This window comes from Ischnura elegans, chromosome 10 (assembly GCF_921293095.1).
Source record: "Ischnura elegans chromosome 10, ioIscEleg1.1, whole genome shotgun sequence".
Lineage (NCBI taxonomy): Eukaryota > Metazoa > Arthropoda > Insecta > Odonata > Coenagrionidae > Ischnura > Ischnura elegans.
This window is the reverse complement of record NC_060255.1, coordinates 96,745,308-96,770,081: the sequence shown is the minus strand read 5'-3', so window position 1 is coordinate 96,770,081 and position 24,774 is coordinate 96,745,308. Positions and strand designations below refer to the sequence as shown.

Here is a 24,774-nt window from a genome sequence, read left to right as displayed (position 1 = left end):
GCGATTCAGTGGCATAGAAATTTCAGAATACCTTGGAATAAATTTGCAGTAAAACCCACAAAGTCCAATGAATCTGGCCACTTCCTTCACATTTCTGGGAACTGGGAATTGTTCAATTGGTCTCACTCTCTCAGGATCAACTTGCAAGGTTCCATTTGTGATGAGATGGCCCAGAAAAGTGAGTGATTCCACACCAAGCTTAACCTTGTCCTCGCACACCGTCAAACCGGCACTGCGTAGTTTGTTGAGGACAGCATTAACATGAGATACATGGTCTTCAGCAGACTTGGAATAGATACACAAGTCATCAATATATGGGTAGACACATGAATATTTCAAATCGCCCAATACTTCATTAATGAGACGAGTGAATATTTGAGGAGAATTTACAAAACCAAATGGCAATCTATTATATTGGTACACTCCGAACGGCGTCACAAAAGCAGTTAATTTCTTAGAATTCTCAGATAATGGTATTTGATGAAAGGCAGAATTGAGATCAAGAACAGTGAAATATTTTGCATCAGCAAGATATTGGAATGCATGTTCAACAGAAGGTGTTGGATAACCGTCTGATTTAACAACTTTGTTCAACTTACGGTAATCAACCACTAATCTTTCAGATCCATCCTTTTTAGGCACTAGAAAAGCTGGCGAACACCAGTTTGAATTGGAAACCTCAATCACTTTCTTATCAAGTAAAGATTGGATGTGCTTCTTCATTAAATTAGCCTTTGGAGGTGACAACGAATAAGGATGGGATCGAATCGGAGTTGAATCTAGCAGTTCAATTTCGTATGTCATAACAGATGTGACCCCCAATTCTTGAGAAATCACATCAGGAAATTTTGACAATAAGCCCTTCAACTTATCACACAACGTGATTTCAGTGGACGACAGAACATGAGATTCGGACGAGTTACTAACTGGCGCCGATTTAAACGCTTCGCAATTGTCCGTAAAAGAAAAAAGAGAATTCGGGGCAATTTCAAAACTGACGTTCGCCGGACGAATAATCATCTTTGAATTACAAATGAAATCCACACCCAGTAACACGGGAAACGGGATATTAGCTAGATAAAACACGTGGTTCCAAGAAAACTTGCCTATTTGAACCTTGAGTGAGACAGAGGAATTAATATGAAAAGGCTGCCCCGACACAGTGATTAAATCGACGTCAACATTCTTACGAATAACCTTTCTCCGGCAACATTTCAGAGAAGCAAAGAAATCTTCATCACACAGTGAAACTGAACACCCAGTGTCAATTAAAGCCTGGCATGGCATAGAATGAAGATTAATAGATAATATTGGCAATCGAGTCGAACACTTGTCACGGACGCTCATCAAACTCACGGCAGGCTGAGTAAATCGTCGTCTTTTGCGACACTCGTTCACTTTGTGGCCAGGTTTATGACAGTAAGAACAATTAATAGGAAAAGAAACTTCCCTAGGCGCACTGGAAGAGGCAACAGAAGACGGATTCCTAGAGATACGATGGAAAGTGTTGGAATATTCAGCACAGTCCATTAAATGTTTAGAAGCCTGCGTGATAACAGAGTCCAATTCTACAAATGTGTTAGGCTGATTTGAGAACATAATTGCAGATTTTGTTAAAGGATTTAACCCTTGAATAATGAGTCGCACAATAGAAGACTCGGAATACTGCAAACCCAGCACCTGAGTGGCATTACGCACAGAACACACGAAATCGTGGGGCGTTTCGCGAGGGAACTGAAATCTCTTAACTTTCGTAGTGATCAAGCGATCAAACTCTCTGTCACTAACAATTCTAGCCCAAACTTTTTCAGTGATTTCAGACCATGCGAGATTCAAGTTTAACATAGACAACCAAAAATGACGAGAGCTGGCAGGAAGTTTAGATACTACAAGGTACAATAACGTTGACAGAGGAACCAAAGACAAAGAAACGATTTCATTAACTTTTAACATGAAATTAAACCAATTCTCACTGTTTGACACTTCAAATGGCGGAAAATCACTGAGTAATTGTTTGACAATTACTAACCCTTCAGAAACTGGCAATGTCTGAGAAGCAGACATTTCGTGAGAGACGAGAACATCACTACTTTCCTCGTGCGTTGGGCGAGGTGGAACCACTTCTAAAGAAGATTCCCGTTCATTATTAGAAACTTCACTTCCTACGGACACATTAGCCGTACCCCTGGCCTTACGATCCTCGCCCGTGGTTAAATAAGTTTTCTCGTACGGGTTTTCAGTACCTCCAGGCATTTTGAAAAGTGAAGTGACGACAACGAGAAAAAGAGAGAGAAAAAGCGAGAAATAAAACTATCTCTCATTACTGGAAGAATCCAATAAGAAAAGAGGGGTGCGAGAATAACTAGCTGCTATCCAAATTATCAAGAACATTACGAGCATTACGAACATTAATGTCAAATGGCATAGGACCACGAGGAAAAGTCGGCAACACTAGTCACGTAATCCCACACGAACCAAAAAGCACTTAATGGAACATAAAATAACTCACTTTTAAGAGGAGAAACAACCAGAAACTGCAAAAAGTGGAGAAATAGTGGAGAATTGTCACCATTGTCCAGTACTCGGAGACCTCGACGAAAGGACAGGAAATCGAACCTCAGCTCTGCTACCAAGATGTAACGTTACGTCGTAAAATCTGGTTGATTTTTCACGTAAGTCCAGACAGGGGAAATACTCCAACCGTCGGTCACATGCTGGATCAGGGAAAAGACTCCACAAACAAGAAAAACAGCTCACAAGAAAAAGGCAGCCAAAAAATAATTTACGAGTTATTACCGTACGATATCTATTCAAAGTAGAGTATTCAAAAAAAATCAGAAGTATTACAGAAAACAATGATAGTAAATTCATGATCCCAAGGAAACATTACCAGCAGAAAATTGCTCTAAATATGCCATGGCTCACAAGGCATGTGACTCCCATGCAGGTCAGGAAGAAAAGGGGCTCGCCTAAGCAAGGCGAGACAGCATTTGAGGGGAGGGCTTCTTCCAGGGAGTGGAGGGGTAGCCAGGCGAATTCAACAACCGCCCACTGATGCGTCACTGCCCCTGCAGAAACGGCCGCTCCGCAAAACACCATTCCCTGGTTTTGAGACAAAGCCAGCACCCAGAATTTTCCCCTCAACATCTGGGTTGGAGACCTCAGAGGAATCGTTCATTGGAACACATGGAGGGGAAGGAGATACTGGGGTGAGGTGTTGGAGGGAGAGAGAGTTTGTGATAGGACAATGGTAAAACTTCTCACTCCAAGTGCAATACTAAGGCCTTAGCACCGATTTCCCCTTGCTTGCCAAGGAGAAGTATTTCTCCGCAGTAGTCCTATATAAGTCTTGCATTGCAGGTAGGCTGCTTCGGAGGCTGTTTCAGAGACTGTTTCCAGAGACAGGATTTTCCAGAGACAGGATTTTGCGAGACAGGGCACTTTGCTACAGGGACCCTTTGCGCAAAAAATCCTTTGCGCGAAAAAACCTTAGCGCGAAAAGTTCTTGGCGGGAGAAGTTCTGCGGATAAGTTCGGAGGAAGTTCGAGGAAGTTCGAGGAAGTTCGAGGAAGTTCGAGGAATTTCTGGGGGGGGGGGTACCAGAAATTTTGGGGGGGGGGGGACACTAAAAAATGCCACAACACATATAACGAATTTTTGAGGGGGCTCTGGCCCCCTCAGGCCCCTTGGAGTCGGCGTGACTGCTAATTTTGTAGGAAGCCCCGAGGAAGCACTTGAGATAATGTATGTGGCGGGTTATATATGTATAAAGGGTGGTAAACTTGGATTGGAAATCGGTTTTCCGGTCAATCTATTTCCTCTTGGCTTTCCATCAGTCGGAAGCCCGAAAAAGATTCGTTGCTGCGTTTCTCTTATTGAAAACCTTGTTAATAGGAAAATCATTACTTTCCACTGTCTAGGTTATAATTTAACTCTTGCAACCAAGTTCGAGTCACACAAACGCGTCCGTTTTAAAGATTCAAGGTTGATTATTTTCTCCAAAACGTACTTTTATAAGATAAGTTTATTCGTTTCAACGATCACAGTATTTCCGGTGTTTTTTAGATATTTTTCCACGCTCGGGCAAAGATTAAGAATTCTTGGAATAGCTTTCAGTCCCTTTCAAAGTTCAGAGAGGGTCCCTAACTCGCTGCCAATGCTCAAAAGATATTACATCCGATGGATTTGGGCTGCTGCCTTGAAGGTATTTTCGACTTGACTCCGTCGTATCAAAAGACGGCAGTTATATACCCGTGCGGAATAGACCATGGACAATAATTAAGTCAGTGGAATGGAGTAAGGGGGCGACTCACTTTGAGAGAAGTTTGAGGATTAATGGAGTGTATAATGGCGTGGCTGTTTTAGTGAGTTTGTGGGTCACTCTAATAAACCGTCGTTCGGCTCCTTTTAATCAAGTAAGGATACTAAGAAAAGTAAGAAGGTCTCTGGTACCTGGAAATACCCTGTCATTAAGAATTCGCTATGACCTGAGTTGAGTAGTAGACTGAGTTAAACCAATGTTAGGATTTTAATGCCGCATGCTCACGAAAGGTCAAATTGTTCCCAAAAGTTGTTCCAACACCATAAATTGCCGACAGATCTCAATAGTTCGTCAGTGTCGACAGTGCAAACTGTCGTTATGGCCTAGTAAGTTAATTCGATTTTCCCATTACTCCCCAGCATATAAGCTTTCAATGGAGCCTGAGAATAGTTAAAAGCTGTGCCTCAAAGCCAAATTGCTCCTGTATAACAGCTGCATCAAGCCTCTTCTGTCATACACATCCCCGGCCTGGCTTCACGCCGCTGCGACGCATCTAAAACTGTATGTTGTATTGAAATTTATGTGATATTAAAATTGTACTGATACGATAATACATAGTTTAAGAAAGGTGATTAATGTAGGTATGTGATCGCAAAAAGAAATTTGAGGATAAAATTTTAATGAGACAATGTATAAATGTAAAAAATGATAAATCTTTGACTGAAAGAAAAATATTGGTGGTGTATATTGTAATCGTCAAATTAAGGCTGTTGCAAGTACTTATTTTGTCACAACGCGTGCTCCTGTTTACAATTATGTCGAAGGCAGCTTAACTGTGGAGGGCACTCAGTGTTTTTACAGCTTATTAGACTTACCGTAATCTATTAATTATCAGTTTAGTAATTGATCACAACGCTCCTGTAAAATTGTTTTTCTCGTCATAGTACCTCCTTTTTTGCATCTCAGAATTCATTGCTCGATGATGAAGATTCTGTCGTGGGGATTGAAATAGTATCTTGCCCTAAAGGCCTGGTTTAATATGTACAAGTTATTGTCTCTTTGGGTTAATGAATTTTGTGAGCCAAATTAGAACAGTTTCTATTTTCTGTGCATGCGCTCACGCACACAAACACAAGTTGGGTGGTTAAACGGTGCATTTCCGCGTTCATCACCACGTTCATGCATTTAGACATAAACTCGTACATGTTAATGTATCGTGTAACGAGGCCTTAAGACAACGTATTGCTCTGAATAATAGGGTAGTTTCCTATTATATTTTATTGCCTAAATCGAAAGATTATTACTCCTGGAGTACGTATTTCACGCGGTTTAGATTTTTTAATGAAGATATCTATTTTTTGCGATTACATGCAAAGTGAAAATTTTCAAGCGCGAGAAAACGCGACGGCTAAGTATGAATGCTGGGAAAACCCCGTTTGACGTCTTTCTGGTTACCGCTGTCACCATGTGAGGTGACCTTGGGGCAAGGCTTTGAGCGCTGATACGACGCAGGATGCTAGGAGGTAGCAGAGTACCCTGCTAGCAGGTAGCGCTTGCTTTAATAAGGTTTATTAATACCCTATCAAACGAAGGAAGATTTCCGACCATAGGCAGTTTTAATAGGTGATTATTAAGAGATTTTTCCCTGACCTCTGTGCCTCATGCATGCATTGGTAACCTCAGACGATGTAAAACTCCTATCTACTCGTATAGAAACTAGGTCCCTGTGACGTCACGTGGAGTGGCATCGCATGGGCGCCAATCTGGCCTTTTCCAAATGCGGTTAAAATTGACAATTGCCATTCGTCTAAACTGGGATTTCTAAAACCAAATAATTTGTATATTATTAATACACTAATGGTGGGTAACGAATCTCAATCAATGCCTTTCGTTTTCTTTGATGAAGGAAACTACCTTATCGTAGACTTTTCATGGCCTTTAAGGACGTCTAGAAAGAATATGTACAGGGTGGGGCATCATGACTTCATTTTCTTTAATGCGCGGAATTCGGTCTGTTGGGGTCGTAGAATTACGCTTGTGGCCTTGTTCGACTGGCAGTGCTAGAGAGTTTTATCGAAGCACAGTTCATTCGTCATCACGCGTAGGAATAGTGAGGATCGTGCGTTTACCGTTGAGGCCTACTTTTCGAGCGGATGTTCTGTGATCGCAACCCAGCAGGAATGTTACAGAAACTCTTTTTTTTCCCACGGCTAAATGGGTTGGACTAGGAGAAAATTTGGTTTCAACAATACGGTCCAACAGCACACACTGCAAGAGCATCCATGGCTGTTTTGAGGGAACAATTCCATGAACACCTTATCTCAATCAGGGGCGATTTCCTGTGGCCGGCATGATCTCCCGATTTGTCCCCTTGTGATTTTTTTCTAGGGGGTTTTCTGAAATCCCATGTTTATGTGAACCGTCCAAGGACCCTACAAGATTTAAATAACAACATCCAGGAAGAAATTGCCAACGTAATGCCTGCTATGCTTGAAAAGGCCATGAAAAACATCAGAAATCGGTATACTCAATGTACCAAGAGTGGAGGACGTCATCTACATTGATTTGATATTCAAGACTATTTAAAAAAAAACCATAGATATGCACCTACATTGTAAAAACCAAATAAAAATTTCCTGATGCATACAATGCACTTATGCTGCACCAACCTGTACTTAGGAGATGAGTTTCCTCTATTGATGTATTGTGGTAGAACGATGCTCCAAATTCGCCAAAAATAGCGCTGGCGCAAATTCGGTAAGTCAGAGAAGAGGCTATTCACATGGTGCCCGATTTTAAGTAGCGTCAGCTGTGCACTCTTTCCGATATCGATTCGAAATTTGAAGAGCGTTAGCGGAGGTCATCGGTGCAGGTGTGACGTAACTGTGGGCGGGGAAAAGTAAGGATGAAAAGTTAGCTCCGCCGGTGGGTGGGAAGTCACAGAAGGCCATTATCCGAGTACTCGCAGTTATTTCTGGACAAATTCTAATTTCACGCCAGAGGGATCCGTTCCAAAGTTTCTTGCCATAAAGTAAACTTTCGTAAATCAGATAAGTTTGCTTGACTTTTTTTCTCACCGAAACTGGGACCGTATTTTTGGGCGAAACGAATGTTTCGGCATCGAATAAATCGATGAAGACCTATCAGCCGGCCTCTCCTCTTTCCCCCTGGACCTTCGACTTCGAAAGGCAACCCATGATCACGCACGGATTTGTTCAGAGAACTGCTGAGAAAACTCGAGTTGGACATGTTTTTCCGCCGACTCAATGGCTCCAATTCAATCATCCGTGGCACCTGATATATTTCCCACCAATTCATGGGCTGGACTAGTCGCTCGCATTAGCTTTTAGCCATTGCCATTTTCCAAACGATCGGAAAGGTCGTCTCATGTCGAGCTTGATGGGCTGTAACGGTTTACCAGCGAAGCAATGCGAGAGTTCTAGAATTTTTCATTTAGCTTTTGAATCATCAGGTACGAAGGAGTATGATGTTCTCTATTGGTGCTTTATAATCTGTTCGATTGAATAAAAAAATCTACTCTCATATGCAAGTGTTTATCTCCATTGGTTGTTATATTGATGTGTTTAAATTCATAAATCTCTTTATTAAATTCGAGCGATAACAAAATTTTTACATCTACGTGTTATAGATTATAATATTGGAGTAATATACGAGGCGTGCTTTTAAAGTAAGTACCGTTTTGACATAAAAAAACAAAGAGTAAATTTTTTCCAAAAATAATAAATTCAGTTGAAAGGCCATACTTTACTTTTCTACATAATTCCCATTTCTATTGAGGCATCTATCGTATCTTGAGACCAGCTTTAGTATGCCATCGTCAAAGAAGCTTGCCGCCTGATTAGACAACCACTGCTTCACGGTCGTTTTCACTTCGTCATTTTTGGCACCCAGCGTGAACACAATTTCCGATAAATTTAAACGTTCGGACACAATTTCGAAAAGAACACTTCTTGAGACAGCAGGAAACTTTTCAGCTAAGGACGAAATCGTGAATCGTCTGTTCTCTTTCACCTTACAGCCCACTTTTTGAATCAGTTCATCGCTAATGACTGAAGGTCTTCCACTTCGTTCCTCGTCATGAATGTTTGTGCGGCCATCTTTAAAGGCCCTAACCCATTTCCGCACGATTCCATCACCCATAATGTTTTCACCATACACTTCACTGATTTGGTGATGAATGTGAAGCACTGGTTGTCTAATCAGGTGGCAAGCTTCTTCGACGATGGCATACAAAAGCTGGTCCCAAGATACGATAAGTGCCTCAATAGTAATGGGAATTATGTAGAAAAGTAGAGTAAAGTATGGCCTTTCAAGTGAATTTATTATTTTTGGAAAAAATTTACTTGTTGTTTTTTTATGTCAAAACGGTACTTACTTTAAAAACACGCCTCGTAGTTATAAATTTTGGTATACGTATATATGTGAATGCAATTTCAATGTTAATTTCTATGTGTTACCATGTGCATTGTTGTTTTGTTGATTTTTTAAAATATTAGTTTCAGTGTGTGTGAATCTTTTCAACGGAGAGAATACATGTTATTTTAAGATTGAAGTAACAAATTAATTTCCATCCGGCCTGAAAATCAAGCCAGTACAACAATAAATGTGCCTTTTTTTCCATGTAAACGTTAAATTTTTATTATGCTTGAAACAAATCATCGTGATTCAACACGCTGTAATTATAAATTAGATATTTTTGGTAGAATAAATGCTCAGAACCACTTAGAGTACTGTTATATCTTTAATTTTTTAGTTAACTTTTTCATGGAAACATATTTTTCGGGTTTTTGTGACTACATGTGATTTATTATACTACTATGATACAGTGACGGACCTATGGGGGGAGGGGACGAAGTGGGCTATAGCCCCCCTCTTGGGCATCCAATTACACTAAATAGAATCGAAATTTTTGTTTGGACCCGCAATACTTCGGGGAGGTTACCCCATACTTTGTCCCCCCCCCCCTTGTCCCTAGCCTGGATCCCCTACTGCTGTGATATATTATCATGCTCAAGATATAGCTCAGGAAAGCGACATATTTACATTTTGTCACATTTTATCGAGAAAGAATTGGCGTCCTCATACGAGGACACCATGCAAGAATGTGTCGATTCTGAGCATTTAGAATAATTAATTTGTGAAACTTAAATATGATTAAATTACTGACGGTATAAATATCTCCTTTGCTTATTTACAGAGAGATATGTATCCATTCATCCGCGAGGATTGGATAATCTGCCAACTTCAAGACTAGAATCAGTGAAAAGAAATTATAATGGTGGTCATTTTCAAAAATCCCGAGGAAGAAGGGGAGGTGAGTTTTATTTTTTAAATATTCTTTAGCGATAAGTAATTCTAAGGTTGCCACAGTGCTTTGATGGATCAAATTTACGATCAAATTTACGACGACTACTGTATTCTATGCGATATCTAATAATCACCAACCATGCGGGGGAATAAAATGGTAAATGTTCACTTTTTAATCTATTAAACAAGGCAACCTGTTTTTATACTTAATCATTATGATGTCAAAAATGGGACGGCGTTCCATATGCGGTTGCCTCACTAATTAGTCAAAAAAGTGTTAAATTGTTATTTTGTTCTGCAGTGAAGTTTCACAAAAACAATCTTTAACTCATAGTTACCTACCTGTATCATACGAGAAAAGTGGGAATAAAATTCCTATCTTGAGTCATTCCAGTGATTTCTGACGTTAGTAAACAAATTAGGTCAGATAAATACTGCAGCAGGGTAAAGTATTCCTACAATAATCCACGGCTCTTCACTTAAAAATAAAGCTTCAACTAGGGCAAGTCGAGCACTATGCCATTTGAATACTCTTTGTGCTTTATGAGAGTCTAGGTACTCAAGTGCTCATTTCGTCTCGGTGCTCACTAATGGAGTAATTTTAGCTCAGGTCAGACCATTTTCAAAGTTTAAAATTTTTTAACCGGCCAAAGAGTCTTAGAAATAAATGATCAATGATGAAAAATCTCTATTATTACGGTGCCTGTTAGACAAAATAAATAAATATATCTCTCGTGGGCTGGTAATTTAATTTTTTGATTCATCCATTTGGGTATATCGACGTCAAGTCATTCCATTAAGGAAATATATATTTTTCGAAATGTAATAAGAACCAAGAAAGCTTGAAAGACTCAAGTGTAAGTGGGATTTTTAGCGTAAAAAGATTGTTTTCCCGTCTGGAACTCGCATTCAGCCGCGAAGTGCTTTTTTCGCTCGAGAGCGCAATTTGAATGGAACAAGAGGGAACTCCGCGCTCGAGTACTTGAAAAACAGGCGCGGATGGCAAAAATCTCTCGATGATTTTTGTCGCAACCCCGCTCACTTACGCTGAAATTGAGTGCTGAAATTAATTAAGATTTCACGTATTTCCATCCCGTCCCGTCGAGAAGAAAAAAGGCTGAGAATTCATTACCAGTCAATCCTCTCTCATGGGAAAGTATATAACGTTATCAGCTTCGTTCTCCGTTCCGCTTTTTCAGCACGACCTTTCAGTCTCTCTTTCTGTGATGCACTGTCTGTGGAATGTGAATATAGAGATTAGACCGGTTAGAAGAGGTGGGAAAGACTTTTTGCTTTGATGTCTGTGCAGAAAATTTTCATGCTCAGGTCAGAATCTCTGATGTTACTTTCTTTGAAATCGAGTTCAAATTATCGAAAGAAATCGTAACCAGAAGCTTGAATGTAAGGGAAATGCTATATCAAGAAGGAGACGGAAGTGACATGCCGTATGTTTATGTCACGAAGTGTAATTATTGCTAATATTAAATCAACTGATTTCACTTAAACTTTTAATGTACATTTGGCACAAGCAAGATTAAATGCGATGGTGGTTGGCGTAACATGGTGAAACTCCTTCATGATGCACAAAGGTTAAGAAAAGGATGATACGCTGTATCGAAACCGGTCGCAAATATATTTTATTTTGTGAAACAGCGAAGTCTTTTTCTTAACCTTTGTGCAACAAGCAAGATTCACCAGAAATTGGCAAACACAGATTCACGAGAAAATATTGAAAAATTCACTTTTAGACTAATTTGTAACAAAAACTGTGCCTGGAAAGTAAGTGCGTGATGCCAGCAAATGGTAAATCAATTTGAAAATTAGAAAATCCTACACTAAAAAATCCGTGGTGACGTAAGGATCCCTTTTATTTTTCTATATTTTATTGGCATAAAGCTATTCATTTTAGTCTGCTTTGCAGGAGGGGTAAATAGCTAATCTTGGGAAAAATAGCGATTTCACGGTCAACAAATTTGTGCATTATAAGTATGTGTTGCGCTACGAATAGCAATGCATGTACTTGCTCTTTCATTTACAGTAAACTATCAAACTGATTTATCTTTTCCGTTAAAAAAAATTAATCTCCAGTTGTAATACTGAGATTGCAGAGAAAAAACAAATGAAAACTGTGACATTTACATAGACCAGAATGTAGGTGGATATTTTTTAAATAAATTAATAGACTTGTTTTGATAACAGCTAACCCGATGTATTGCCCGATTTTGCCCGATCGTGTAACTAAATATATTTACTGCATGTCGCCGAGGGATTAGATTTTGAGACTATGGAGGCACTAAACAAAGAAATCTACGAAGTAAAAGTACTCTGCATATACTGGGAATGAAATTCAGGCATCGTGTACGACCTCGTGGATAAAAAACACAACGTATTTTTAGTAATTATTGGACTATATTACAGGGGCGCTGACTCCATGGGGCCCGAGGGGGTCCGAACCCCTCAAAAACTCGTTATGGGTGTGAGGAAAAAATGTGACAGGCTTGTCGATTTTCCCGGGAGTGCCTAGGTATCGATATTTGGGTTATCAGGGTTCTAATGTTGATCTTATGACTCTTCTAAAATGCTTAAAAAACTTAAAACTCACTACTTATAAAATTTCCCGCGGCAAGATCCCCGTTGGGGCCCCCCAATATTTTTTGTAAGTCAGCATCCCTGCTATACTACCAAGAGCCCTTAGTGTTACCAAGTATCCTACTTTAAGAATTTATTCTGCATTGCATTGACCTTAGACTTATTTATATCTGAACTTTAAATCTACCTTAAAATATATCTTTTCCTAGTCTTTCGTTTCTTTTACCACTAGCATGTCTTTTCAAGTCTTTCTCGTTTCTTTACCAGACAGAAAGATCTCAGTCCCATATTCTCCGTCTCCTGCAACCCTTGCCGTTCCTTTGTTGGCTTGCACACACTTGTTTATGTACATATAAACACAAACATATGTAGTGTGTGTATACTTTGGCAGAAGGGTTGGCTCGAGAGCGCCTTGGACACTTTTCCCCCCCAACGCCGTTTCCCTCAAGAGAGAGGGGGAAGCTATCGTTCAATCAGTTCTCAACCCCACCGATGCCTTATTTCCTCCCTCCCCCCCCCTCCTACCCCGCCTCCTTCTTCCCTATCCTATTTCAGTTGAGCAATCTTATCCCTTTCCCTTCTCCAAATAAAAATAAAATAACGGGGAGCGCAAAAGAGGGAAACCGTCTCCTCGGCGCTGCCTTCAAATTGAAATTATTTACCCTCTTTCGGTCCTCTCACTCTCAACCTCTCCTTTTGCTCTCTCTTCTTCTTTTTTCTCTTGCTTCCAACTCCATTTCTCCCATCTCTCTCTCCTTCTACTCCTCTCGTTCAGTGTGCCCCAACTTTCCCTGTGACTTCATGTCTCCGTGACTACGATTGTTCGTTCGATATTAGCAATGGCTCGGATCGCAAATGTGAACAGAGGAGATGGTTCTTATACTGGTTTGAGTTAACCAATTTTAACCCAATGTTGCTTCAAAGCAACATCAAAAATGAATAAATTTTCAGCTCTATTTCGGATATATCTAAATTACGTATTATTTTGTGGTGTAAATTTCGATGACGAAATATTTATCTGCCTCGATAATTATGATTGAGTGCAAATTTTTCATCTTTTCAGAATGGAAATATATAAATTTATATTTTTATCCATGTGTGTGCGTACTATACAAAGCTAATAATGAGTGCATATTATGCACATATTTCATAATAATTCAGCACCCAAGTGCGAGCTTATCTATAAGTCACACCATACTATTATTACTACTATTTTGGTTTACTCGCAGAATTAATCGGCATGCTATAGCAAAAGCTATTGTTAATGAAAAATGGCTATTTTTGCAGGATAAATCTTAGTTAAATAAGAAAATTTTACTCAAAATTACTTTGTTTGCAAAAACTGAAAGGAGAAAGAATTTCAGTAAGTCGAAAGTGAAATAGCGAATGTGAGCGGACATCTTTTTCCTGTAATGCAGCAGTAGAAGGAGTTAGAGAACCATCAATACCAGATATTAGCCAATGCTTTGTGCAATGAAAAATGTCAGTACTACTGTATATAGGAAAATCATTTTTTTTCTTAATAGCTCATTTATATTAGCTGCAGTTAGTTTCATTTCATTTCCAATTTGAACTCTCTGTAAACAAGTCGTTATTGAAATGTGTTATTTGTTACGTCCCTATTCTTTTGATGGGCGAAACATATATTTGCTTGTTTTAACAATATTTCAATTGAACATGATAAGCAATTGTTTTGCAATATGTTCTAAACTGAGTAACTATGCATATTACAACGAATAATCCACTTAATGATTTTGCATTTAATCTCGGTAGGTCAATGTGAACACTTAATTTAGACTGAGACATAGTTTATTACAGTGCTAATTAATTCATTGATTCCTTAGTTGAAGTAATCGTGATATTGCTTGGGTTTCCGAATAATTACTCGCGTAGTATCTCGCGGTATTTCCATATGATATAAATGAAACTTCACATTACGGAATTCGCTCGATGCGAAGTTTTTATTTTTGATCTTAGTTTCGCAGCTGCAATGTGACTCAGGTAATATTTTGTATCTGAAATTTAAGGAAAGTATTGGAAATCCGGGTATAGGGTGCGCAGAGCTGGAAGAAACACTTCTTCGTCGCTCTATATTAAGAATGAACGCGAATGTTGCTTCCCCTTCTGGTATTGATCAGTCTTTTCATCGATTCTGCCTGTTATGTTATCGGTCCCTGAGCATTAAATTCTCTCAAGGACGCCAAGTGCAGTACATGAGGGTTGTTGAAACAAATCATTGAGTACAATGGACTAGTTTTGACATTTTAAACATCTTTGTTTTCATTCGTATTAAACTGAAGATTGATATTAATTCGTGGTGAAATTAATACATGCGTAATTGGCCTTAACAGCGTTGTTTCCTATTATTTTTTATTGCGTAAATAGAAAGATTATTACTCCTGGAGAACATATTTCACGCCTTTAGATTTTGTAATGACGATGTCTATTTTTCGCGATTAAATGAAAAGTGAAAATTTTCAAGCGCGCGAAAACGCGACGGCTAAGTATGAATGATGGGAAAACCCCGTGTGACGTCATTCTGGTTCCCGCTGTCGCCGTGTGAGGTGACCTTGGGGCGAGGCTTTGAGCGCTGATATGATGCAGGCTGCTAGCAGGTAGCGCTTGGCTTAAATAAGGATTATTAATACCCTATCAAACGAAGAAAACTTTCCTACCTTAGGCAGTTTTAATAGGTGATTATTAAGTCATATATCCCTTAGTTCTGTGCCTCATGCATTCATTGGTAATCTCAGAAGATGTAAAACTCTTATCTACTCGTATAGAAACTAGGTCCCTGTGACGTCACGTGGAGTGGCATCGCATGGGCGCCAATCTGGACTTTTTCAAATGTGGTTAAAATTGACCATTTAATTTGACCAAAGTTGTCTATTCTGCTTTGAATATGCACGTTTTCCTATCCTCCTTTTTCCTACTTCACCAACACATTTAAGCATCTCTATTCTGCATATTTAGAGTACATAATCTTTCGCATGTTCTTTAGATTTGCATCCGATGCTACTATTACTATTTCGTAATTTATAATTATACCGGTCCTTCCTACGAGTATTTCATGACTAACTGAATTGAATTTATTCCCTTATGCAATCATAAAGGGTCGGTAGAAATTTAAATAGAGGTTAAATATTGGTTGTAGCGAAATTAGAAATATGTAACCCCTTGCACGTGTGTTGTTATATTTATGATTTTGTTATATTTATGTAATTTTGTATGTAAACATGAACAACGTATGACTATTTAACTGTGTTTCTAACTCGCCACTATATAAGAAGAATATAGAATATTTTGACAGGCCACGTGGCCTACACGGACCAACCATGTATATATACGATAATGACATGGTATTTAATTTAAAAAATAAAAAAGTTGATTCGGTGTCTAGAAGTGTAGGTCTCGAAGAATTTCAAATGCGAATTTTTGTCGACGTTTTGATATATTTACACACCTTCATCAGGGCTTGTGATGAAAACGAGTATATAATTTTGATGCATAAGGCATAAACGGTAAAAACAATGTTTTTTACAAAAAAATAGTCAATGAAAAATAATTTAGCTGTAAAATAATTAACAAAGAGAGAATAGAATTTTGACATAACTTTTTTCTGCAATGACTTGGATTAGTTTGTTGGTGGTAACTAAGTTAACACAATTTATTGATACCTCGTAAGTTCCTTTCGAGAAATATACAGAGAAAGCATTTTATATCTGCCTCATAATTTAAGACCTTTACATTTAATTTTACCTTAAATAATATTTATTTATTTAATACCTACCTATTTTGATTAATTAAATAATAATAAAATTTGCTTGAATTGTCGATTGTTTTTCTTTTTGGAAATATGTAGAAACCATTTCTTGAAATTGAGCTATTTTCGCTACCAAAAACTTCCATATTGTATTGAAAAGTATGGATATGGGTTGTAGGAATGATTGTATAAATGAGATGATTCGCCATTAACTACTAATGCAGCCAGCATATTTCTTAGGTAGAAATATAACACCGAATAACGCAGCCAATAGTATCTCTAACATTGAATTTTTCGGTGATGTAGGCCACTCGGGCATATACATTGCCGGTTCTGTGGTTGGATCGTGGTTGAAGGGAAGGGTCGCTTCGAAATTACTCTCCCATCGGAACTTAACGTCGATATCGGAAATATTCCGATGCAGTCCGCTCGAGAGACTCCGATGGAATTTGTCACGCTTGAGTAGAGGTCGTGTTCGGGCATTTTTTCGCGTCGTTAGGCCGAGGGGATAAATAGCCAAGAGGAAAAGGGGGAGCAGCATGTAAACAGCTCGTTTAATAAGACATACGGGACCGAACGGCGAACACATTTGAAGCTCTCCGAAATGAAGCATTATGGCCCGGAATTTGGGATAGGTCGCGCTCAATCAAACGAGACAAGTGTTTCACAGGGAGATGTAATTGCCGAATTACGGTCGTTTGCCTCCGTCGTGGACGAGACGGGGTTGTACGAGGACCGGGCTATACCTTGATTTCACCATCGATCGAAGCGCTGCCAGCGGTTAAACTTGCTAACCACGAAGAGGGAGATAGCTAAATACAAAACAGCAAAACTCGCTTATAAAGAAATTTAGGGGGCCAGGGGAATTTTAGGGGTTCTATTTTATAATAAACAGGATTTATTTATGTAGGCTGCATTTTCCGGGTTTCGCCGCGTCGTGGTTGCGTTGGGGACAACAGTTTCTCCTGCATTCCAGCATGCATCTTCAGGTCGAAGTGACTATGCCGTGTTTTGGCCGCCGTTATATAGGCAGCCCAGTGGTGTATGTTCTCCCTGATCGGTCTCCTTGCGGCCAATAGCATAGGGGTATGGGGCGAAGGGTCTCTTCCACGTACTGTGGAGTTGGTAGCTATCCTGTCGATTGAAATTATGAGGATGTTTGGATATTTCAATCGCCTCTCGAATGACCATGGGAAAATATCGGGATTCTCGGGCGATGACTTTTGTTTCTTCCCAGTTGATGTCGTGTCCTATTCACTCAGAGTATGCTCAGCCACAGCCGACAGATGGAATTGTTTATTTTTCACCGCTCTTCTATGTTCTTCCTTCGCACCAGGATTTATTTATATCCATAATGAAGGATTTTGCCTAATTCATAACAGGATATGCAGGCTAATAATCCGTATACCGTCTTTACTTAAGCAGTAGATCTATGAGACTTACAGAAGGCTTGGCTAGATCCAAAGATGTTGAGGATAGATCGAGAATTGCTCGAAAAATGTCGTTTAGGTAAGAGAAATCTTCACACAAGGGAATGTAAACTAGGTATCATAAAAGGCTGACATTAAATGATATTTTACCCAATATTTGAAACAAAATTAATATTTGCGATGTACTCGAAGCATAGTGGCCGTACTCATTTGTTTGCCGCACTACTGATTTCTTTAATTATTGTTTGTTTCTTAAAAATCTCGGAAATACGTGACTATTTCTTAATTTCCTCAGCTCATCATATTTAAGAAACCAAAATATAATGAAAATGAATTATGAATAATTCAAGGAATTATGTAATTTCAAATGCGTTTTATAGCTCCTGCGTATATTTTCCTACTTCAAATATGTGATTGTTTAACCATGCTTGATTTTTTTATAATTAGCATGATAAATATATTTAGGCCTTCACAACGATGAATTTTTGAAAAGTGTAATTATAATATTATTATTATTATTATCATCATTATTATTGTTACTATCGGCTGTCATTTGTAATTCCACTGACATGTTATGATAAATATTTGTGCATATTAATTACGTTTCCATGTCAATATGTTGATATACTGCATGGTCATAAATAACAAAGTAATGTTTTACGTGTCATAAAAACAAGACCTTAATGAATAGGTACGTTAAATTATACTCCTACCGATGGATAGAAGTAGAGGCTGGAACAAAATATAACGTCTTATTGTATGATTTAAAGCTTTTCTCCAGATAAATACTCATTATTTTCGGTGCGTCTGTTTTATTCGGGCGATCATGTTCTTCGAGTCTGCCAGTTATATTTCTCCCCAAGCGGTTACCTAAAAAACTTAGTCATAGCCTCTGTTTTTATTTATGACCGCGTCTTTGCTTGCAACTTGCTCCTTTGGTCGTAAAAACTTGGGAAGAATTGTCAAACTTCCTCGCAAGGCTGAGTATTTCATGGAGGTACCCAAATTATAGGCCATTCCCCGCGCCGAACTCCTACGCTTTTGAATAACTTCCCGTTCGCCATGAACATGTTTATGTGTGCCTGAAGTTAGGCAGTCTCGACTGCGATAGTTTGGGATTAGTTTAAAAGGGTATTCAGTAAATTATAATGATTAATTTTTTTCCATACTCTTCCCCAAAAATTACCCTAGGAATACTTCGTCCACACTGTTTAACCTTTTGGAAATGGATGTCCATGAAAAGTAAAAGGAAATTGGTCTTCATTAATTCAATAGATAAATTTAATTCGTTTTAAGTATTTCGTGGGATCGCATGATACTCATGCAATGGAATTTTATTAAACCTTTTATATTCCTAGCGTGCAACGTTTATTACTCCTATCAATATTTGATGGTAGGTATAAGTGCAAAAATAAGATGATGGAAATGAAGTTGTAGAACAAGTCTATGCGGTAGAATCTTAATGAAAATAATACACTGAATTTGGATAAAAGGCTGAACTTTAGGTTTGTAACGGTAAACTCCTCGGCACCAATTTTCCACCGGATGATTTCCTCCTTTCATTCACTGACTCGGCGTCCTCAATCTTAGATCTGCTCATGATTCTGGCTTCTTGCTAATACAATATCTTAATTCATGCTCCCAATATATCAACAAAATGGATCGCAAGGCAAATGATTTGTGCATAGAAAAAAGAGTGGTACAATAATCATCATAAATCAATGCAAGAATGGCGAGGGTACAACCCATCATAAATAATATCGATATAGCGTCTCATATTAAGGGGTAAGATATGTCAGATGCCAGAACTCTTTCAAAATTTCATTGCAATTGGAGAAGAATTAGAAATTAGATATTATAAATTTTGTGAAGGATTTAAATGAGTCATTCTTGTATTGCATGCGCTGCGCTTAAAAATGCTTGAATTTTAAATTAAATAGACTCAAAATATTAGGCTGAAATTCGGTCTGCAAATTACGTCAACTTTTATTGGTCAAACTTCAAACGCACCTAAATTTCTAAGACCTGATGATGGACGCCTATTTGCTGTCTGAAACTTAGAAGAGAATGGACCTGATGAATCGGTGGAATACCGAGGAGATTTACCAACTTCATACTTTGAGAAAGCATTACATATTTCTACGTAATGATAACAAGATTCTTATCTACATCTACATAACACTCCGCAAGCCGCCTAAAAGGCGTGTGGTGGGGGGTGTTAGGACACCAGCCGTTTACAAATGAAGTGTTCTAAGGAAATTACGACTGAAATTTATTAAAGTCCTTTATGGTTCGGGGGAAAAAGGAATTCGCATGTCTATCCGTTCGGCAAAACATCTCTTAATTTATCGCATCAGTCAGACCTGGAAATATATTGCGGCTCTAAAATTATGTTCACCGTGTCGATCTTAAAGATATCCATTCTCAATTGTTCAAGAAATCTAAGCCTCGCGCGCAGCCTCCGAGTCTCAAGCGGCTCCCAGCCTAATTCGCTTAGCACCTGGGTAACGCTGACTGTACGCCCATAATAAAATTGAACGTTGGGGTAAAAAGCGATTTACCAATGATGGTACTTTTCTTTATTGCATTTATATTGACGATGGGGTAGTAGTTTTAAATTTTAACGAAGGCTTGTGTTTGAATCTTGAAGAGACAGAATATTAACTTTCAGAAAGTAATCTTCAACGATTCAATAGAGCACGGAAGAAATATGAACAAAGAACTACCTATAACATGACTATTTAAAACGAGAATTGATAGTGTAGTTAAAATATCATATTTGTGGCTGTTTTTTTTCTTCCTAATTTTTCTTTAAAATTTTGTTCTTTGCCGTGTTTTCTTCATTTGTATCAATATACACACAAACGTTGGAACTGGCTTCTTTCGGATCGAAGGCGTCATTTTTTTTTCTTACGAATGCATAATCTATCCGCAAAATACGAATGAATAAAATGTCTAAATGCGGAACGCAATTAACTTTTTTATTACTTTGCATTAATTTTTTAGCTTACTGAATCAGTAATACAACCCATTGATTCATTCTGAGAGGTGACGGATGGGCTCAATTTGGACCAAGCTACATGAGTTTTAAATTTTACACATAACGGGTAGACAGGCCAGTTCTTTTTCCTTGGTCTCTTCGTGGATTTTGTTGTTGGTGGTGACGGATGTTTCAAACGGGATTCAAATCCGGAACCTTTCGATCAGTAACCGTTTTCTCCAACTATTGGCCTACCATGCACCCCACATTTATTTAATTGTAATCTTAAACTATCCACTAGTACCACAGATATTTAGGTGACTCGGAACGTAACTAGATTGTGAGTCGCCGTAACTGATCTTGAAAAATGGTTGTGATGTTTGGGCCAAGTTTTTTAACTTACACATTTTATTTAATGCCTATACATTGACATGAAAAAAAGTTTTTAAATACTTGTGCTTTAAATAATCATGTAGTTTTTGATGTACTACATCAGAAAATGACCATATATTTACTATGTATGGAACATGTACCTACAATTTGTGCATTCACCGGTTCTTTCGATTGCCAATGACTTTTTTAGGGATATATTGAGTATATAATAGTGTCCAGGACTGAAATTTGCTTTTTACATCTTTTTAGAAACAATAAAATAAGAGGGGTTATTTGGAATAAACATGTGTCACATTTTTTAATAAATTTTTGGTAGGTGAACCTTAAAAAGAAATAATAGCAAAATAATCCACAGTCTTAGCTATTTGTAAAACTACTATGCATTCAAGCGACGAAAAAGGTACGGTAAGAATTCTCTCATCATTAATTTCCGTAAAGATGACCGTTTAAATTCTCCCCATAATTTTAGTGTAACACACCATCTCTAATAAAAATTTACAGCTCTGTCCGAAAGAACGTGCTCTCCGGTCGACCCAGTCCCATAATTCGTGATTATGAGCCTTTTAAGATTGATATTGATCATCGTCCCACGCAGAAGCCGTTTCTTCTTCGTCTTCTTAGAGTTCATTAATTCCCACGGCAACCTTCGGGGAGCGTGAGATTTGCCGGGGTGCGCGCGAACTTGGTCCATCAACGGAGAATTTATTAACGATCGTGCTCTTAAAAGCTAGCAAAACGTCTGTTGATGAATCTCCCCGAGTTTCCTGATCCAAGGAGGTGTACGAACCCTTCTCTTTCCTCGGGTCCATTCCATTAATTCCTGCCTGTTTGTACGCAAATTGGGAAACGGTTTGCGATTCTCGACCCAAATATACGGGAAATCTCTCCGCGGAGGTTTAATTTGAAAATTTTAATTAATATGGCTCGCCTTTATTGTTTCGAGGTAGGAGTTTATCTGAAGATAATTATAGCGGGATAGTAAAGATTATCTCCAAGATGAAATACGTTGAATTCCGCACGCTTTTCCGCCACCTGAGACAAAAAGATATTTTTGAATGCCTTTAAACGATTCCTGAGCGTGGCAACAATATGTTTGTTGGACGAATATTTTTAAACAGTCTCTTTAAGCAGCAGGTATGACTTTAGTGATAAAAGCTGAGTAATTATTATATTGCTTGTCTTTATGTTTTGTGATTTTTGTAATTATTTAATATTAACAGGAGTACAAAAGGGTAGCTAAACAAGGGACTGGTAAGTTACCAGTAACATTAACCAAAATAATTAGCATCTCAGAGTCATCATTTTATTGCATTCTAGTCGCTTCTTAGAGCATGCTCTTACTTAAGGTGCCCCGGAAAAAATGGTGACCGATCATATTTTAAAATATGAATATTTTAAAATTCAACCTTATAATAATGTTATTAGCAGTTAAATACAACGTTATTACATTGCCTATATTGCAACTGTAAGCTATTGTATCTGATATAAAACTAATATTTTCAATTACATTTTATGCTAAATTTGTGCCATTTTTTATCATAAATATATTAATTTCTGATTTCAATATGTTGAATACAATAAAGGAGTTTAAAAAAGCCAACTCAAGAGGTAGTAGCTGACTCAACACACCCACTATTTCTGGTAAAGTTGGTAAATGTTTTTTTGAATTTTTAATGGAAATCGACAAATATGATTTTCCATAAGTTCCACTCTCGATACCAATTTGTTCTATTTTTCCGTTTCATCGTTAATTCTAGACAATTGCTCATCGATTTTAATTTTTGTAGGAATTCCGAACAAAACCTCTCCAATGCAATTAAAAGAATGCTTTCAGATCTGATTGAATTGGTTTTGAGGTTTCCCTCACTTTGTAGCGGATGGCACGGAGAGTCAATTTACTTCATTGAATCCTAGTAGTTGTTATATTTTATGCATTCAGTCTCACTGAAGCACTTTTTCTTTACCACGGTATTAGAAAACTATCAATATTTTAAAAAATTCGAAGTTACTCTCATTTAAAAAATTTCAGTGTATCATTTTATGATGCTTCGATTTACTTTCCGTCTTTAATCACGCTTCTATTTCCCGATAGGTGCACTTAGGCAAAGATGTTTGCTTATTTACTCACGGGAATCAACTTTTTCCTGCATATTTTTCCTCCTCCTCAACATTCTGCGAAGATTGAGAGCACCGAATTTCAGGAAACAACAGAAAATTTCAAGCGGAAATCCTTTATCTAGCAATTCTAAAATGGAATTAATTTTATAAGTTATTTACTTTGATCTGCATTGGAATTTAGGCCACCTGAGCTTACACAATGGATTCGAACGTAAACCTTTCAAGGCTTGGTAGGCATCACGAGAAAGAATGTTTCCTCGTCGGGGAGTGTGGCATTCAAAAGAGTAATTTAAGACAACTACGATAACCTTATATTATTTCCCATAATTATGTTTATATATTTTAATATACATACATAATTTTATGTGCTTCCTGGAGTTAAGAAAACGACAAACATGATATTCGTTGTTTTATTTCAGATTATCGGTAACGCATATATTCGTTTAGCCAACAAAAACGACATGAATTCGTTTTGTTTGCTTTCCTAGAGTTAATAAAACAAAAACCATAAAACACCAATATGATGCTCCTCGTGCTCGTTTTTCTTATTCCAAATTCTTAGGTACGCATGTTTTTTTTAGCAAATGCAAAGAAACGATTTAAACCAGCACTCCGGTATAACCAGGCGTTACAGGACCATGGGGACTAGTGTCGCAAAACAAACGCAAAACATACCTAGAATGCTACTGGTGCGAGTCTTTTCATTTCAGATTTTTTTAGGTACACATGTTTTCTTTTAGCCAACACAAAGAGACAATCGAAACACTCGTGAATAACCAGGCGCTACGGAACCGTGATGAGCAGTGTTTTTTTTTGTAAACCGTGACAGTGTACCTACCGTTGAGCGGGAGCGGTCTTTTGAAGTGATGTGGGGATGTCGTTTGTCCATTCTCCCTTACGTGTCGGCAAACATGCACCTGCTCCGCCCACCGAGTGCACAGAATTTCCCCGCGGGCGACCCTCGAGAGAGAGAGACGGAGGGAAGCAGGGTAGGTGTACGCTACCTGCGTCGTGTGTGCATACGGGCTGCGCCGATTCGCGCCGGACGACCGCGGCTCTAAACTCTCCGGTAGTTCAGTGTGCAGATGTTGCGGGTTGGTCCCTACGATTATGAGGAGCATTTCGAGGGAGAAACGAAGTGTGTGCCATTTTCAAGAATATATTCCGAAGGGGGATTCTCCCGTTGTTCTCTGTATGTTCAGTCACCCACCGCGCAGTTGCCTCATTAAAAACCCAAAGTTGCTTCCAAGTAACGTCCTGAAATATACGCATACCGTGCGGTATGAATGCATATTTGAATTTTAAATTTTATATTATTATAATTATACATTTTTGAATTTTTTTTACGAACCTTGCAATAAATGCAATAAATACTGTGAAGTAAATTTTATTTGCAAATTATATTTGATCCAGTCCAAAAACAGCACGAGGCCAATTACAGAGGACTCACCATAACAGGAGAAACAATTTAATAATATTAAGCGACGTAACCAGTAATGAACAAAAAATATTCAACAGTATTTACAAGTAAATAACAAAAAATAGTAATTTTCATCGGTTGGTGCGAGAAATAGGGGGAAAATAACGTTAGTGATGGTGCAAGATGGATGAGGGATGAAAAAGTGGGCCAAAATTTGAAACACATTTGGCATAGGAGTTAATGGAAGAAGGAAAGTCTGAATAGAAAAGAGCGTTTAGAGACAGAAATGCGGGGGTTGAAACAATGAAATAAGTCACTCGACCTCGTCATGTGCAAAGGAACACGAAACGATTTGCTATAGGATATAAATTAACGGTGTCTCTCATATAAGACACAGTCTCAGGCGTTATTTTGTGGAATTGTATGGAAAACAAAGTTATTTTATTTCATTCAAAAATGATGTCTCTCATGCTTCTTTTTGCATTGAAATCG

The 24,774-nt window shown here is 38.2% G+C and overlaps 1 protein-coding gene across 1 annotated transcript in view; it reads left to right on the top strand.

The window, feature by feature from the left end:
- LOC124166484 (formin-like protein 5) overlaps positions 1-24,774 on the top strand; it is a 678,638-nt gene that overhangs the window by 37,006 nt on the left and 616,858 nt on the right. The window contains exon 2 of the mRNA XM_046544014.1: positions 9,480-9,596. The gene's annotated coding sequence lies outside the window, so the exon portion shown is untranslated. The remainder of the gene's footprint in view (positions 1-9,479; positions 9,597-24,774) is intronic.